The sequence below is a fragment of the Setaria italica genome, chromosome III (assembly GCF_000263155.2).
Source record: "Setaria italica strain Yugu1 chromosome III, Setaria_italica_v2.0, whole genome shotgun sequence".
Lineage (NCBI taxonomy): Eukaryota > Viridiplantae > Streptophyta > Magnoliopsida > Poales > Poaceae > Setaria > Setaria italica.
In genome coordinates, this window is record NC_028452.1 from 6159721 (window position 1) to 6180142 (window position 20422).

Sequence of the window (20422 nt, forward strand, 5' to 3'; positions counted from 1 at the left end):
ACATCATGGCAAAATACATGTATTTTAGTTGAGAAAAGTGATTAAAAAGACAAAATGTCATGTATAACAAAGTGCCAACGTTTCAAGGGTCGTTTTAGCGAAGTCGATGTTTGGAGTCCTATAATAGTGAAATGTATTGTTTCGCGTCCTATAATTGCAATTTTCTCGAAAAAAGGAATGTTGAGATCCTTTAGAAGTCTTTTGCGGTTCCAGCACACTACATAACAAAAGCCTCTGGTAGTCAACAATTACAGCCAGTGTTTTATGCCAATTTGTCATATGAAAGTTTATTTTCCATCTAAGCTCTGATCTGGTCCGAACTAAGTTTCATCTATGAGCGCTGTGAACAGCCCTATGAGCGCTGCCGGTGCCTTGTCAATTAAGCCCTTCAGTGATGTCAATCTTGCCATCCATGAGGTAACCTTCGGAGATTGTGCGATAGGATTACAAGTCAACACGTTAATTTAGCTCAGGACCGTGCATCGTTTTTGCTTACGGATTACGGTACACATTCGCGTATCACAAAAAATCAACAACTACAACAAGTCTTTGCATTGCACAATTTTTTTTTTTCACCACATGCATGAAACCAAACAAAGCAAATTTTCCCTTGCGACGGCCACGACCTGCTTGCCGACGTTTCTGCCGGCGAAGAGCCCCACGAGTGCAGCCGGCGCCGCCTCGATCCCACGCAGACGACCTTCCCTTCCTTGAGGTACCGCGCCATCTCCTCCTCCAACCAGGAAGCCCTCCATTCGGATGTGCTTGCCGACGAGCTGGAAGAGGTCGACGCCGTCCGGCCGCTCCAGGTTGTACTGCGAGACCTGCCCGGACACGGCGACCCGGCCACGGGGGCGCATGTTGCGCAGGGCGGCCTCCAGCATCGCGCCGCCCACGTTCTCCAAGTACACGTCGATGCCATGAGGGAAGCACCTGTTGCACGAAGGAGGAGTTTTCCATGTGATTCATGAACATAAAAAAAAGGAACTGAAAAGGTAACAGGTTTGTTGTCAGTCATGGCAACCGTACCTCTTCAAGGCAGCGTTGAGGTTCAGCTCCTTCGTCTTGTAATTGAAAGCGTCGTCGAAGCCAAACTTGGTTTTCAACAGATTCACCTGATGAGCGGCAGTAGCGGCATATGTTTCCTTAGTGTCTTTTGGAACAATGTTCACCAAATGACAAAAAGAAACTTCAGTTAGTTTAAGGATACCTTTTGATCAGAGCCGGCACTCCCGACAACGTAGCAGCCTGTGAACTTAGCAAGCTGCCCAACGATCTGACCGAGCACTTTTTTTTATTTTTAACCCTTTTTTTCTTTATTTTTAAAAATAACTTCAGTGGGGTTTAATTTGCGCGGCCTAACCCTTTTGGCCGCGCCAGCCCGCCTGGCGCGGCAGGAACATGCTGCCGCGCCACATGCACTGGCGCGGCAGCCCCCTGCCACGCTGGCGCGGCGAGCCGCGGCGCCAGGCGGGCGCCAGGCGGGCGCTGACGTGGGCGGGCTTTCACCGCGCCAGCCCGCCTGGCGCGGCAGGGCCAACACTTAGGCCGCGCGCCGGCTCCCTTCCTCCTCCCTCCCTCCTTTCTTCCTCCTCCAGACACACCACACAGCAGCACCTTGCAGCGCCGGCCCCCGCCACCCCACCCCCAAATCCACCAAAAATCCGGCGTTTTTGGTGGGGGAAAGTAGTGGGAATCGATTCCTGCTTCGTGTGGAAGGTATTCCCCTACTTATTCTCGTGTTTTACCGTTGCATTTGGTAGATCGGAGGATGTTTAGGTGACTTAGGATTAGGTTAGTGATTTGAAATTTTTATGAAATGCAATGGTGTTTTGTGTTAGATGATACGTAGTTCATACGCAATTGAGTCTCTGCCCGCGATATTGACGTGTAGAACTTGTTGAATGCTTCGATTTAGGTATATATTCATCCAATTGTGTGGTTTACATGACATGTATTTTTTTTATATGTTCAATTAATTAGTCTCATTTTTGTTTCAGTGTTTGTATTTTGTAGATTGAGTGTTTACATTTTATCAAAATGATGTATATAGCTAGTATGGATTACGTGTGTAAAGTTTATTTGTGTATTAAATTTGTTGCACTTGATTTACAGGTGAGATGGCATCGTTTGGTTCTGAATACAAACGGCGTAGGTGGTATGTGCGTTATGTGAGCGAGTCCAATGTTGCTGGTCCCGTACCTCCTGCTCTTCCGGTACCACTTTGTAGATGTGGCGCGCAAGCAGAGGTGAAACAATCAAGGCATCCAAAGACAGCCGGAAGAGCCTTCTATGTATGCAAATGGACTTTTGATCCATTGCCTGCCGCACCTTGCGATTTCTTTCAGTGGATCGATGGACCCGACAAATATGATCCTAGGATCCGCCTATTCCCATATCATAGCACAGAGCTTAAACCATACCATAAGTTTAGGCGTTGGGTTCCTCCTCCACCAAACCCACCTAGGATGACCGATGAGGAGAAGCAGGAGGCTGCTTGTAGGCGTGTGAGGGATCCTCCCATGTGCAAGTGTGGTGTTCCTGCTAAGCTTATGCATCCTAACTTAGGGGATCCACCTAAGTTTACTCCATTCTTTCGATGCTCCCTAAAGACTCATGTAAGTATATTACGAGAATATTAGTATGTCGTTTAGCTAGCAGTTATAATTTTGCAGTATATTGTTCATACTTTAACTTGATGTTATTGCTTGGTAGTTGGAGAAGCGTTTTGTAGTTACTTTACATCTGAGTAGTTCACGTCATGGGTTTTTTGCAGGATGGGTGGCCGTTGTGTGATTTCAATGAGTATATATACGGCCCAATGGCAATGTGGCCAACAGAGGAGGAAGTGCGGGAGTTTGAAAGTGAAAATGCACCGTGGCCATGTGTGTCCTCTCCTAGTGATAGATGCAAGTGTGGTATATTGGCAACAGAAGGTGTAGTGCCTTCTGAACTTGGATATGGTTCGTTCTGTGGAAATGCACATGGCGATTACTGGGTTAGTAACTACTCGTCTCTTATGTTTTATGAAGGTTGTAACTTGATTCAAATTTGTAAGAATATTGAATTGTTGTTGCAGGAGGGAAGGACATGTGATTGGGAAGATTTTTGTGGTCGATATGATTTGTTATTAAAGTTGGGAAATACATCGGAACCATGGAAGTTAAGGAAACAACAAGAAATTAAAGAAAAGATTAGGAAGAAGTATGATGTGCCTATTCCTGACGACGACTTGCTTTGGGGAAAAATATATCAAGATATGGTGCATGAGACTGGAGTGAAACCTAATGGACTTTATGCAAGGGAAACTATTATTAAGTATTGGAGGCAAAATAGATCCAAGTATCCACGACCTCTAACTGAAAATGAGAAGAGAGAAAATAGGAGGAAGTTGCAGGAGGAGAGGGAGTTGGAGAAACAAAGGTTGATGGAGGAAAGAGATCGCTTAGGTTATGTGGTTGATCCGAATGTGAAATACCCTGAGGGTTCATGGGAACAATATTTGCAACAAAAAGCGGCAAGAAAAAGAAGGCTTGAAATGGAAGAGTTACAACAAAAAGCGGAAGAGGCACAGATGGAGACGATGAAGGCTCTTGTTGCCGATTTACCTGTTGGTAAGGTTAATGTCGATAAGAAAGGCAAGGGAGTTGTTGTTGCCGGAGATGTTGATGATGATGATGATGACGACGAGTTACTATATGAAGGTGACTCGGACTAGATGAACGTGTTGATGTAGCTGGATCATGTTTCTTTGTAGCTGTGAAAACTATGTAGAACATTATGTTTATGTTTATTCTGGGAACTACAATTAGTTGTCAAAAACTATTTCATTCGCCGACTCTATTTCATTCGCTGAATATATATGATATTTCTTTTCTTTGAAACACAAATTCTATAACAAGGTTTGAGACCTTGTGTTTGTATCTATTTATCTTTTTTATACTAGTGGAATTTCATTGTATTGGGTTCTTTCTTAGATCTAAATGGAGTGGAATAGCCAAATAAAAAAAAGGCCTTTCATATAAAAATGTAAGAATATTATGCTTTAGATAAATACTCGAAAATCTACTGAAATCTAGTGAAACAGTAGGTCGTGTCTTGGCCTGGCGCGGCAGGGCTGAGCTGCCGCGCCAAACGCAACCTACTTTCAGTAGGTTGCGCCGGGGGCCCAGCCTTGCCGCGCCAGGCGGCCTGGCGCGGCAGGGGTGCGCTGCCGCGCCAAACGCAACCTACTTTCAGTAGGTTGCGCCGGGTGGGAGGCCCTTGCCGCGCCAGGCGGCCTGGCGCGGCAGGGGTGCGCTGCCGCGCCAAATGCAACCTACTTTCAGTAGGTTCCGCCGGGTGGGAGGCCTTGCCGCGCCAGGCGGCCTGGCGCGGCAGGTATGGGCTGCCGCGCCAAACGCAACCTACTTTCAGTAGGTTTCGCCGGGGGTGGTGGCGGCAACGGTGCGCGGCCGAGCCAATTTTAGTAAACTTTCATTAGGTTTCGCCCCAGGGGGGTGGGGCATCAGGAGCGCGCTGCACAATCCGAAACGTATTTTTGTGCTAAACATTTACGGAAAAATACACGAAATACAAGTACATCATGGAGCAAACATATAACATTGTACGGACATAAAAAAACGTAACAAGCAACTTAGTCTTTTACAAACGTGACATGAATAAACCTAACATGCTTAGTCTTTTACCAACTTAGTCTTTTACAAACGTGACATGAATAAACGTGACATGGAATAATTGGGCACATGATAGGTTCAGTGGCGTGACCGCCGCTCATACGGAGGGCTAAAAGGATCTCTTGGGCGACGCTCTCTCCTTGGATGCGTGGGCAGCACATTGGCGCTGCCAACGTCGGTGTGGTCCCGGGAACGACGACGTCGGCGTGGCAACCGGGTATGAGTTGCAGGTTCCTATTGAATAATTGGGCACAAATCATAAAATTTGTATGACACTTCGGGAGCGAACATTAAAATGTATAATTGAAATTGGAGGAACTTCTGAATATACCTGGCTGGACTCTCCCTGCGTCTGAGTCACAGGTGGAGCATCGTGAGAAATCTCGAGTTCCTCACCATACGTAGGGTCATCATCCTCAGACTGCTCACCTTCCGAGTCCTCGCTTTCCTGAGGGGATGCGGGTTCCTTACCTCGCGATCTCCTGCTAGGACCTGCCGCAGTGGACGGTGTTGCAGCCCTGGGGGTAGTCACCAATGCAGTCCGACGTGATCCTGAAGAAGTACCCTGGACATTGGCCCCGTCGTGCGCATCTGAGGATGTCATGCAGTTCATCCTCTGCGCCATTCGCCTGCAACTTTTACGAACCCTCTGCCATATATTCACGACTATGTTATTGATGGTTACAAAGATAGTACGAGTATAAGTGAAAATTTGTTTGGACTTCTACCTCTGCAAAAGCACGAAGCAGACTATCACCTTCCCCAACAGCGTGCTCCATAATCACGCCCGCCTCGTTAGAGAGCCTTGCAAGCTGTTGTCCCTGCACGCAGTAGTTTTCATTCCATAAGTGATCAATGTGACGATACTATAATTACAAACCGAAAGCTTACCATATAGTCGTGGAGAGGTGCACGCTCAGGCTGTGTCCCATGGCGTGTCACGGTGTCGTACGCGTCAGCTATGTCAGCGTCATCATCAGACGGTGCATCCTCAATGGGCACATTAGTCCAAGATGGTTTCACTTTGGTTCTCGTCGAAGTACAGTACCATCTTATGTACTCATTGTTGGGTCGCCAGTACGGTCCACCTTCAGGATCGCATCATTCCTTGTTGTTCCACATGTGGATGTACCGGTCATGCTTCACCCTCCAATCATTTTCCTTGTACCGCTTTCTGCGGTCGATACTGCATCAGAAATTAGAGAAGTATTAGTATAACACGTTAATTGCGTTAATTGAATACCCTCCAATAGTTATTTATTCCTGCGTACCTGTGCAGCTGCTGCGAAGTCGATAATTCCAAAGGAGGGCACGGTTGCATCCTCCCAAACTGCCGCATCACCCTATGCGGCATATGAAACTCTACCACGTAGTACAGTATCATTGGGGTCGTGCACCTCCACAGCTCTCTATCTCTGTAGCACGTCGGTGAAAAGACGATCTCGCTAAGCTGCTGACGGTCATACGGTTTCCATTCCACCTTCAAAAATTTTCACGCAATACTTATTTCATCTACCATTATATGCAAGTTAGCTTAAAAAACTATTATGGTTACCAAATTACCTGGTACTGCGTGAGAACATCAAACTCGTTCGTGTAGGCCCTGTAACGCCTATCCGGATTGCCACGAACGGGCCGCACATGCTTCCACACGTGATAGAACGTGGGAAGAGAATCGTCTCGATGCCATGGCTGAAATTGCAAGTAAGTCCAATTGGTCACATGATACAATAGTTTTTCGAACATTAACGTAGAAAAAGGAATTAGCCGTTGTGACTTACATCGACACGGAGGCGGGAAGGTCGACCCACGGGCATTCGCTCCCAAATCCATATCTGGAGCATATAAGTGCACCCTCCAACATTAGAATCTCTCGCTGTGCACCGGCAAGCCTCACATAACTGTCTGTACAGCCAGGCAAGAGCCGCTGAGCCCCAACTGTAAGTGGCTATGTTTTCCCAAACTTGACCTAGAATGGGGAGAACCATCCACGATACTGTGTTCCCAGCTGCATCTGGAAGGAGGAATGTACTGACAAAGTGCCATAGCCACACTCGAGCAAAGCGCTGCACGACCTCGTCATTTGCTCCCGGAGGACACACCTCGAAGTGCTCCCTCAACCATGCCGAGCTAACACCGGACGTCTTCTTCGAGCTATCTCCGCCCTCTGGCTCTGGCGGCCTAATCCCAATATGCATCTCGACAATATCACGCCAATTCTCATTCTGGATAATACCTGTCACTGGCAGCCCATGCAGTGGAAGGCCGAGTATCATAGCCGCATCCTGCATTGTGATGGTCATTTCTCCGAAGGGCATGTGGAATGTGTGAGTCTCCGGACGCCACCTGTCGACCATAGCGGTCAACAGTGGTCCTTCCATTGGAGGGAGACCCCCCACGACCTGAACAGCGATATCCAAGAAACCTGCTCTCTGCAGGTACTGGGCGTACCGCTCATCCCACCTAAGTGGTGAGTGCACCCTAGCCCTCAGTGGTGTCAAATTCTGCAAAACATTATAAGATTATTACCAAAATGAGAAGTCAATCCAATTGTGAATAACGGACTTCTAAAGTGGTAAGTAACACAAATATGATACAAATGACATTTTCAGTATGAAATTGTTTACACTCTACACAAGCGAATAGTAACGATAGGCACATCCTTAATTAATTTATAAGAACATTTCATACGAAAATCTTGCAATTCTCATCCTAAGGTATGCATTCATCAGCAAAAAATAGCAACCATTGTTATACCTCATTCATGTCCGCGAGGTGGTGGGCACGGTGGTGCAAGTCGTAAGCAGCCTCAAGAAGAGGGTACCCCGGGGCCGCCATCCTAAAAAAACAACATAAATGATCGTTAGTAAAAAGCTTTATTACATGATAAGTACGGAAAATATGATAATGTACGGAAAATATGATAGGCAACGCGCATACCCAATTGTTCGAATTACCCGGCCTATTACTGCTCGGTCTAGATTTAGTGCCTTTTGATTTTCTACTGCGGCATGTGCAATTCCTGATGATCTTGTGGCACTTGGAGCAACGATTTTCCGACTTGTCAATATCAAAATCACCAGTATCATAATCTGCAGAAAGCCTCCCTTCCGACACGTCCATCTCGCCTGTGAAACGCTTCTTCTGCCGCCTTCCTACTTTATTTCTCATTAAACTGGGGTTAGGCACGTACCCTACCCCTTCATATGCCGGCCATTGTGACGGATCTAGGTAAGGTTGAAAGCTTGATTCCCAAATTTTGATGGTGTGCTCCCTAGAGTACAACGGTGACATGTACATGGGGCTTTCAAAGTTAAGACCTCTTGCCTTGCAAGCTGTAATGAAGTGTGAACATGGAAGGTGCAACAATTGAGGAATATTGCAGGTGCACGAAACTTCGTGCAGATCCACTCTATAGTGTCGGCCTCCATGACTCTCACCCCCAATGTTAGTCGAACCGTAACTTCTTATAGAATACACCATCCTTTCTGGCCCGTACGGATCTGCTAAGTGGTGCACGGATCTAAGCTCAGCCTCTGATAAATAATTATCTGCAACTTGCCCAATTCTATAGCCTTGATCTAACATTTCACGCGCCTTTCCCCATCGGTTCACAAAGTAGGTGTTGCATTTTTCGAATGTGTATTCAATAATTCCAGCGATGGGCCTACTTCGGATGCCTTTGAAAACTCCGTTGAGTGATTCCGAGAAGTTCGTGGTCATAATACCCCACCGCATCCCTCCCTCATCGAAAGCCTGCGCCCATTTATCCTTGTCCCCCATTTCACCCTTCAACCATTCTTTTGCGTCGTCGTTCAAGTCCTTCACTAAATCTTCTAACTTCTCACGAAATTCTCTCTCTGTATGAACCGTGCATAATAATTTCAATTTTCCAATCACACGATTGCTCTTCTGCCGATGCGACATGTTGGCAGCAAAGTGCCTCATGCACCACCTATGCACAAGCGGTGGAAAACCATCAATGTGGTCCTTTGCACAATTTAGAAGCCCATGATGCCTATCTGATATCATACACACTATCCGTGAAGGTCCAAGAACATTTACCCGAACAAGTTTCATAAACCATGACCAACTCTCATTATTCTCACTCTCGACCAAGGCAAAAGCAAGAGGCACAATCTGTTGTTCTGGATCTACAGCAACTGCCATCATTAATGTACCCTTGTACTTGCCAGTCAAGAATGTACCGTCCACCAGTATCACAGGACGGCAATGTTGAAATGCCTCACTACATTGAGGGAAGCACCAAAATACCCTTTGCAGTATATGCTTCAACACTCCATTGTCAGGAACCATCATGCCACATGAGTCGATCCACCATTTAACTCCGGGATTGTAGTAGGTTATAGCTGAGAGTACCCTAGGAACCATGCCGTACGACTCCTTCCAGTCGCCCCAAAGCAGGGCAACAGCGTGTTGCTTCGCCCGCCAAGCCTTGGAATACTTCACACGGTACCCACTAAAGATGAAGATGGACTCCACGAGTGATGGCACCGATGTCTCGCTGTCTTTACGGATAATGCCTAGGATACGCCGTGCAAGGTACTTTGCTGTGCACTGTACATGCTCTCGCTTCGGCTGTAACGACCGACAAGTATGCGGTTACACAACATTTGAAATTCTCCATTGTCCAGTGCTTGATATTAGCCGAGACCATACACGCCAATGGCATCCTTGCTTGCACATCACATTGTATCTTAAGTTCTTGTCAGAGTGAACTACGCTAAAAGGTCTATGTAACCTCACCGCGTAGTCAGCCAAGAAAAACTTCAGCTCCTCAAGACTATTGAACTTCATCCCCTTCTTAATCACTGGACTCTCACCAATGGACGTCCCTTCGGCATTCACCATACTAGATTCACATATTGCTTTGTGAACCATACTTATGTCCTTATCATTGGGAACGGATGGCAGTTCGACATCACGTTCTTTTAACATCCGCAACTCACACTGGGTGTAAGAAAAACAATCGTCCATACGACGAATGCCTTCTACATCATGTACGGTTGCGGTGTCAAATTGCAGTCCATCCTCTTCATTTTCTACCCCGACGTTCTCATATTCATGCCCACCACTCTCAAATAGTGATTCCTCCTCTACCTCCTCACCTACTACCCCATCTTCCTCCAATTCACAATCTTCGGAACCCATAGAGACATTATCAACATCTATATTTGCTTCATCCCTCTTAAAAATGTTATTGGGAAAATCATCATTGGCAATAGCCAAGTCAAAATCACGTTCTGTTTCACCTAACATGTGATGCAACATTTCCGACTCCTGGGTACCATTATGGTTCACTACCGTCACTTCCTCCCTCATGACAACATTTGGGCCAGGCATACGAACAATTTCGACTATAACCTCCAAACATGCAACATTAGCTTCGTGCACAACATCCTTATAGTGCTTCCAATTCGCATCGGATGCTAACTTCATGAGAACATAATGAGCTCTAGCTTTCTCACAATCAAAACGACCTCTCAAACTTATCTCATCCACTCTACATCCATACTTCGTCATTACACGGTCAACTAAATCACTAAAACTTGGAGGACCTTCAAATATTTCAATTGACTCATTCATATTCTCTAACTCCCCATTTTGTTTCACAACACCACCATGAAAAAATCGAACTAAACGATCCATCTACAAAATACTAACATTTCACCATGTCATATACACTACACATTGCACATATTCGACATATCAACTACACACATTACATATATTGGACAAATTGCAAACAAAAAATACACATACACATTGCACTATACGATTCAATGAATATATCCTTAAATCAATAAGTTCTACACGTCAATATCGCGGGCAGAGACTCAATTGCGTATGAACTACGTATCATCTAACACAAAACACCATTGCATTTCATTGAAATTTCAAATCACTAACCTAACCCTAAGTCACCTAAACATCCTCCGATCTACCAAATGCAACGGTAAAACACGAGAATAAGTAGGGGAATACCTTCCACACGAAGCAGGGATCGATTCCCACTACTTTCCCCCACCAAAAACGCCGGATTTTGGGTGGATTTGGGGGTGGGGCGGCGGGGGGCGGCGCTGGAGCTTCGGGCTCGGGGGTTTCTGGAGGAGGAAGAAAGGAGGGAGGGAGGAGGAAGGGAGCCGGCGCGCGGCCTAAGTGTTGGCCCTGCCGCGCCAGGCGGGCTGGCGCGGCGAAAGCCCGCCCACGTCAGCGCCCGCCTGGCGCCGCGGCTCGCCGCGCCAGCGTGGCAGGGGGCTGCCGCGCCACGTGCATGTGGCGCGGCAGCATGTTCCTGCCGCGCCAGGCGGGCTGGCGCGGCCAAAAGGGTTAGGCCGCGCAAATAAACCCCCGCTGAGGTTATTTTTAAAAATAAAGAAAAAAAAGGGTTAAAAATAAAAAAATGTGCTCTGACCGACGGCGCCTGCTGCCGCTGAGACGAAGACGTACTCACCTTTCTTAGCCTTGGCCACTTCAAAAAGTCCAGCATACGCAGTAAGGCTAGGCGATTCATGAGGTTTTGCAATTGTAAGTTGTAACACATATAGTTATGAGGAAAGTCGGCAGTTGAATGGAACAAAAAGTGGAACAAAAAGGTAAGGAAACGGACATGCCGGATATTCAACTCAGAGGAAAAGTTTTTCTAGTAAATTTTATTTAGGACTTCGAACATTAGTACTTGCTTTGAGAGACCTAGTTCATCAACCCATGCTCCCGCACAGGCTAACAATTTCAAAAAAATATAGTTATTTAAAATTTAGATTTCCTAGCTAATATTAAAATTATTTATTTACGATTCTTTTATTTATTTAATATTCTTACAATACTCCGGTTTTGATTTATTTTAATTAGTAATTACTTTATACACTTTTTCATCTAGATTAATATTTTTTTAACTTACAACACACCTTTATACATTGCATTTAACACTGAAAATCAGTATTTTTCATCGTTTCCTTCCATACATGTATAAATGGTCTACACGGTGACACACATCATGCGTATATATACTTGAACTTAGTATTTCTATATTAACAATGACATAAATAGATAATTTAGAATCATATATTTGTTTACTTTTGGATATTTCTATGCAATGAACATGCAGATAATTAGATTAAAATTTAGGTGCTTACTTTATGTTATTTTTAAAGTGGTTAGTTTAGATATAAATTTAGAAAAGCATTTTAAGTTATTTTTATAATAGCATGTATGGATAATTTAGATGAAGATTATGGATTACTATAAATTATTTTTTTATAATGTGGAGGTGCTTTTAGGGTTTATTATATTTTCTAAGAAAATTACCCACCTATGCTATTATGAAAGTTTACAAATCTATGCCATTAGAATTTTTTTTACAATGATAGTGGTGGGTAATTTTTATAAAATATAATATACCAATGGCCAGATTATTAGGGTCTACCGGACTCATGCCCATATGTTTTTGAATGTTTTGTGAATTTCCTAGCACGCCTTGTGAAAAATAATGCGCGGTCTCCAATTTTTAAAAATAAGGGCACATAGCTTACTACCAAAATTGTTATCTTGAACTCTCTCTCATTTGTTAAATATGCTAAAATAATACTTATATAGATATATGATTATTATCTTCAACCGATTACTTTATTTAGTAATTACTCTACAACGTTTTCATCCACATTTAGAATCTTTCTTTTTTTCACTTTGCATTGCAGGTATGCGTTTGAATTTGTTTAATGGACTCTGAATTTGAGCTATATTTTAACATGAAAATATATATTCTCATTACTTCCTCTATATATTTATAAATGGTGACACATATTATGTGTATATAACTTAATTATTATTTTCTATATCAATAGTGTAAGAATAGACAATTTAAAATCATATGTTGATGTAACTCTAGGTATATTTTTAATGAAGTTGATTTGGATTCAAATTTTCAATAACGGCATATGTGGTTGATTTAGATATAATCACCACTATTTTTATAATGTTAGTGGTGGGCAATTTAGATGCAAATATAAGGGGTTATTTTAAATTATTTTGTATAATGGTATAGGTGGGTAATTTAGATGAAGATTAGGGTTACTTTAGTTTATTTAATATAATGCCAAATGTGGGTAATTTAGATATAGATCTAGGGTTACTTTAGACTATTTTCATAATGGCACATGTTGGTAATTTTTTAGAAAATACAATAGAACTAATGGCTTGAGCCTAGCGAATTGATGACTAGATGTTTTGATTTTTTGAGAGAATTTTTTTCCCAGCGTGTCCACATAGGATTTTAGGTGGCTTCGTATGAAGGCTTCAAAAGGAGACTCCAATTAGTAATAGTAAGATTGGTTAGTGCGACGAACTCACATGAACGCCGGTGTAATAGGACTCTGGAAATTCGTGGTTGTTACAGAACATTGGATTGGAGATCAGGCTGTACTCTTCCCACCCCGACACACCCCACAACAGATCGCCGGGCTTGAAGTCCGGGTGGCCAGATACCACCACCTTGCTCACATTACAAGTATCCAGAACCTGACAGTAGAAACGCTCAGACAGCGAAAACTTCTGAAGAAAGAAAAAATTCAACAATTTTAAGTCGCATAGAACAGAGTTGAGTAAGCTTATGCATTATGCAACTTAAAATATTAACCTTCGCTCTATGTTGATGGCTGCTTAGGTGCTTTCTGAATCCAATTTGAACAAAATATTATGGCTGGCAAATCAGTCCAATTGAGTGTCCAAAGCTCTAGGTCTAATGCATATTTCCTTTTTAAGAAAGTGAAATGGTTTCTCAACAGAATGTACATGTACCGATTTGGGAAAGGAAGACGCTTGGAATGAGTAAGCAGAGACTGATGATTTGCCCTGTGAGGACTGAAGTGCTTGTCCAGCCGCTCGATCATCACGGACAAAAAGTGTTAGCACTTTCTATTCTTTTTTTTAAAAAAAATGAACAAGAGGCCATTTTTAGTTGGTGTTTAGTTTTTGCTCCACCATCCAGATAGCATCAAAACTTTTGCAGGTCAAATTTTATTGTACATTTGGTACATTCAAATTTCACACATGCATGATTCATCAATCCATTGCAAAAAAATGGAGCAAAAAAAAAACTTAGCTGGTAATTTAGTTAGCCTTACGACGTGACCAAAAAAATATACGAAACCCCAGTAAAGAAATATGAACAGGGTCCCAGCATGCTCAAAACACACAATCAATGAATCAATGCTGGTGTGTACCTTCCCAGGGACGTAGTCCGGGACGAAGCTGGGGTCGCAGTACCTCGTCATGCGGGTGCGCATGTAGGGGTCGCACGAGAGGTACAGGTTCTTGGCCTTGAATCCACGTGAATGAGCCCCCAGCGTATCCACATGGATTGGGCTAGGACTTAGCCTTGATAAATACCCACTCCGTTCTAAATTATAGGTCTAAGTCCTTAATAAATACCCCATCCGTTCTAAATTATAGGTCGTTTTGATTTTTCTAAGATATAGTGTATATCTAGATGCATAATAATATATGTGCACTTAGAAAAATCAAAACGACCTACAACTTAGAACGGAGGGAGTACTAGGCTATAAGCCCTTATCATTTATACATTCTCATTGTCGTATTTGCATCCTTGCTAGATTGATGGCACCGAACTGTTTGATTAATTTCTACATGGTGCAATACACCTAGAAATAGATTATGTGTTGATATGTATACAACAATAACATAACCTTTCAGTCCCAAGCAAGTTGGGGTACAGGGACGGACTCAGAAGTCTAAGAATTTGTATTCAAAAGTTTAAAATGTACAAAAATTTGACTATTTTAGCTTTATTTTGTAACTTGTATAGTTAATTATACCCTTAAATACTATGGATTAGAAAAAAAATAATGGGTATTTTGAATACTCCCGGGCTTGCCCCCGTTAGGGTAGGCTAAAAAATGTGTTGATATCTTACTATTACTAATTGGAGGCTCCTTTTGAAACCTCCCGGTGAAACCACCTAGAATCCTAGGTAGACACTTTAAAAAAAGAGAGAAATTCTAGAAATTCTAATAAAAAAGCAAAATATCCGGCCATCAATTGGTTGACTCAAATCATCATTACCATTAGATCTGTTATATTTTCTAAAAAATTACCCACCTCTGCCATTATTAAAATAGCCTAAAGTAACCCCCTAAATCTATATCTAAATTACCCACCTCTACCATTATATAAAATAAACTAAAGTAACACACTAATCTTCATCTAAATTACCCACTAAATTGCCCACTACTAATAATACTTAAAAAATAAATTAAAGTAACCCCTAAAATTTGCATCTATATTACCTACTTATACCATTATTAAAAATAACATGTGGTAACTCTAAATTTGAATGTAAATCACCTTCATTAAAAATATACCCCAATATACACCAATATATAATTTTAAATTATCTATTATTACACCATTGGTATATAATATAATAATTAAAGTATATACACATGATGCGCGTCATCATTTATAAATATATAGAGGAAATGATGAGAATATAGATTTCTATGTTAAAAATATAGCTCAAACTTAAGGTTAAATAAACAAATTCAAGTGCATACCTGGGATACAAAATGAAAAGATAAAAACTATAAATATGGATGAAAACGTTATAGAGTAATTACTAACTAAAATCTATCAAGACTGGATCCACCTATATAAGTATTGTGTTAGAATATTTAGCAAATAAGATGTAGCTCATGGTAGCAATTTTTGTAGAAATGTGGTCTCATTTTCTTCAATTGAAGAAAAACAAAGATGAATCATAGCCATTGGTAGATTATATTTTCTAAAAATTTACCCACTACTATCATTTTGAAAATATTCTAAAGTAAACCCCCAAAACCTATATCTAAATTATCCAACTCTGCCATCATAAAAAATAATCTAAAGTAACACCAATAATATTTATTTAAATTACCCATGCATCTCATTATAAAACATAATTTAAAATACCATTCTAAATTTCTATCTAAGTTACATACATGTTGTTATTAAAAATAACCTAAAGTAAATATCTAAATTTTAATCTAATTATCTTCACGTTCATCATATAGAAATATCCAAAAGTAAACTAATATATTATTATAAATTACCTATTTATGTTATTATTATTAATGAAATATACTTAGTTAAGGTATATATGGATGATGGGAGTCACCATATAGATCATTTATACATGTATGGGAGCAAGTGATGAAAAATATTAATTTTTATTCTAACATAATATATGGAGGTGCGATCCAAAATGAAAAATGTATGAATGTGAATGAAAAGATGCATAGAGTAATTACTAATTAAAAATCAATCACAACTGGATAAAGATAAAGTACACATCTTTATGAGTATTGTGTTAGAATATTAAAGAAATGAGAGAGTAGTAAGTAAGCAATTTTGATTATTAGCTTGGAGTTTAATTTTAATAATTTTTAAATACAATAAATTTAAAAGGTAGTATATTATGAATTATTATCAGAATATTTGATCATACAAACATGTTTGCGGCTTTACGTCTTTTGATTCAAGTATTTTGGCTGGATTTCATGCTCTAATATATATGACTATGCGCTGCATTATTTTTCAATACTATTCACATTTGCCTCCATATTTGTACCTATAAAAATAATCCAAACAAATACGATATGATCATAGCAGCCCATGTTCGAATTGCTATTTTTTGTCTTAAAGCAGGGAAGCCCAACATAGTAAGTCTCTCACTAGTCACTACCAAAACTCAAAAGTAATCAAGTGGGCACAAACATACACCATGCAAATATCAGATAGCACACCCGAGTTAATCCTTTTACATGACGTGAGGATGGAAGTGTAATATAGGTGCTATGTATATGTGCATAATTCCACATGAGGATCTACGCTGTAAGAAGATCTTGTGTGTGGTGTGTTACAGATATTATTTGGAGAATAAAATCTCACAGATGCATGCATATCGTGGGGTGGTTCTTCGAAGTTTAGGTGGGATATCACAGATGGTAAAGAGAAGCTTGGATTGATGAAAAACATACTGCTGGAGTTTATTTAAGTTTTCATTCCTTAAACTGGTTATCTGAGTTGTCAAGCACGTTATGATTTACCATATCACAAAAGTACATTAAGAAAATATTCCATTCCAACAAAAGCAACATAGTCTCCATGTCTCAGTATCTTTTTTTTTCCTGAAAAGAACATTATAAAGGGCTAAAGGCAGTAGCTCTTCGGTTCTCCCAAGAGGCTAACAGAATATCTTTCAGTTAGTCCCTACATTTTGTTCTGTCACATAATTAAACTTTCTTTTCCAAAACTATGGTCCATTATTAGCTTTTTACATCATTTATGGTAAAGCTGGTGTTTCCATTTTCATCTTGTAGTGCACCTAACACCTAATCCTTAATGAATTCGTTATGCTTGAAATCCATGCTCGCAAGATAAGAAAAGGAAGTAAGTTTCTCAACTGGTGAGAAAGCGTATGAAATAACTAAATCATATTGCCTCTTAAACTACATACATAAGAGATTCAAAGATGGGGCCAAAAGGTCAAGTTGATCCTAAAGATATCGATAACTCCAGAAAAGGTGTGTTCCAGTGAACCATATGCATCATAGGTTGACTTGCAGGCCTGTTGACTTAGTTAGTGCAGTGTTCCAAATCCAGATGCAGCGGGTGGAAACTGGGAAGGTTATTTACAGGTCCTTTTATTGGAACTTATTCTTCCACTAGAAACTTGGCCACCTGCAACTGCAAGCATACCGGAGATAGGTGGCACTTGACAGCAACCCAATACTGGATTCTTGCTTTGACAAACTTTGCTGCTGATAAATTATTGACATTCTGCTATGGATTGGGGCGATATCATTCAGAATAGAATCTTTGATACTATGACTCTTTTCATTATGGCATCTCAAAATTCACATCAACCACTTGCAGGAGGACACCAAGTCTAGGTAGGGATCTTAATGTCAAACATATCTGCCTTGAGTTTGCTGGTCTTCTCTTTGGCAATTACATGGTTGATTGCAGCATTTATCCCATTTGAAAATGATTTCCTCTGAAGGAACAAACAAAAAGAGAAATGGAGTATATATGCAAATCTTATAGGATTTACTTGTTAAAACAGAATAAATCAAAAGGAGAAATTAGGTTTTTGTGCCATCTATCAAGCCGCAAGTTCATATAATATTTTCTTACTATGATGTGGAAAATATTCATTTCAGAGATTGTCTGCACAAGGAACCTCTTTGGTCTTACCATGAAATTTCTTATAATTAACACTTTTTGCAGAAGCACTCTATTTTCTCAATTTCAATTCTTTTAGTTTCCTATGTTTCCCTTGCATTGAGAATCAAACAACAATATCTTAGTTAGTAGTAAACAAACTAAGGCATCTTGATCGATTCTCATTTTATCATTACATAACGTAAATAGGAGGTTGAATTTTGTTTCAAAAACTAGTGTTCAAATGTAAAACACTGAACTCATATAAGTAATATTGTCTCATATTTGCCTTCCTTTATCTGCAAATAGAGCCACAACTTATAGTTTAGCAATTAGGGGGTGATAGCATTCTAAGACAACATCAACAACTAAAGAATATAAGCCTGGCAATTAAATGGGCCAATGGTAGTCCTGGTGATGATACCCAATTTTCATTCCAATTGGAAGAATTTTTTGTCATTCTCCTCTAAGGGAAGAGTCAGGAAACTCTCTTGTAAGTGATCGGCCGTACAAGGGTAATGGTCACATAAAAAATATGTAATATTTATGATTTTCTCATAGATCATCTAAAAGTCCACGCATTTCTGAAAAATCTATGTAAAACGATTTTATGAACTTGTGTCTAGTTTAATTGACATACTGCAAACCTCCTACATGCATATTTATCCATTCAGAACTGATTTGGCTAAGCTAGGATTTTCTTGAAAAGACTTCTTGACAGAGAATATATTCCATACAGAGGGAAAGGTCAGTGCTATGGGATGCAAATTGCAACAGGGTGCCCAGCTCTATCTGATCCGATCCCTCCTCTTGCCCACATTATAAATACTTGGTGCTGCCGTGCCTGAATGTCAAACTAAACAATCTATGGACCGCATGGGTAAACAAGTGATGATAAGGAGGGATGCCTTACATGGCGATGGAGAGCCTATCTCTCTTAGCCAAGAATGGCTTGCCTATCTCTACTATTTGGTTCATCAGGGAGTCCTTATGATGGATGAAATGTGGATGATGGCAGCCATTCTTGCTAAGTGAGTGATTCTCTTCCACCATGCTAGGCTAATCCTCTTTCTAATTCTCTATTCCCCTTTTTGCATGCCAAAGTTAAGTTACGTATGCGATTTGATTGCAATTTTGGTAGCTCTTCGATTGGTAAAAGTTAGCGTCAGAATCATTCATGACCGATTAAGACTTGAGAAGCATGGCTTTGAAGAATAGAAGGTAAGAAAGACAACTAAAAGAGTGCGTTAACTGCCTAGTGAAATGGGTCGATCCCTTCTTTTCTTTTTATGTTTGAGAAGTGTTTAGTGATTGTTCTTTTCTTCTTCATCACCATTTGAAAATTGACTGCAAGATGCAGCATTTACTTAAAGATGGGCACGGCAGTCCTAGATCCTGAATCATCGCCGTAAGGCCCTTTCCCTTGTTCTCATGGTAGTTGCATCAAACCTTCTAGTTGAGAGATGATGAATCAGTCTGCAATCTGAAGACCGGGAAAAAGCAGAGCTGATAATGTCTGTAAGATCTTCCAAAAGTTGTTTGGTGATATATTCATCTTTCTGGTATGCTCAAGCATAAACTTCAATTACAGGTGTGACAAGAAGGCTTCCTCTCAAACATCCTTCAGTGTGGGACCTGATACTTGGTGCATGAAAAAATGCGAAAAAGAAGAAGCTAAGATCAGACATGGGAAATACGGACTATTCCCTCTCTGGCTTTGATGTATATTTGTGCAATTTGTTTAACCTTTCGGCCTGCAGTTTAAGTCTCAATATTTTTTGAATTTGTGTAATTTTCGGTAGCAGAACTTGCTTGCCCCCCTAGATTTTCTGATCAGATCATTTGTGAAAATGATAGTATAATCCAACGTGTTATATATGTATCAAAGGAAAGTATATATAAGCTTGGTGCCAATATTTCATCTAGCTCTGTTCCCTGGACTTGCCATGGTTTCAGTTTGTACTAAAATTGATATACATCCCGCAAAAAAGATTTTGATATACAGGTTACAGTTCAGTTCATCCATATTCTTTTAGGTGCAGTGATTAAGAGTGTTTAAATGGTCGGATTAAAATCTGCTTTCAACCCATGTATTATTACACCTTTTTTTTATTGACGAGCCATTTGCCACTCCCTCTTTATTTGAAAGGAAATTGTTCTGCAACAAATGGTCCCTTGATCCTTCCCAGCTTAAAACAAAATATGGAAGACATCCCATTTCGTACAGGCTGTCATTTCCGCTCGACACATTAGTATTACCAAAAAATAAATGGAAAGGAGAAGGAAAGAAAAGAAAGGAAAACATAAGAAAATCTACATAATTAATAAAAGGAAATAAAAGGGTGAATTAGAACTAGACTCAACTTGTCATGTTGTCGTAGAAGAACAGTAAAGGAATACTAGTAGAACAAAAATAAAACAAAAGAAAAAAAAGGAAACCAAAACACTGGACATGGTCCATACCTGGGCTGGGCCTCACCAGTTCTCCACCAGGCCGCACTGTCTGA

The 20422-nt window shown here is 40.8% G+C and overlaps 1 pseudogene; it reads right to left on the minus strand.

Annotated features, from left to right (window-relative positions):
• Nucleotides 1-433: 433 nt before the first annotated feature.
• LOC101780259 lies at nucleotides 434-14131 on the minus strand (annotated as a pseudogene).
• Between the last annotated feature and the right edge of the window lie 6291 nt (nucleotides 14132-20422).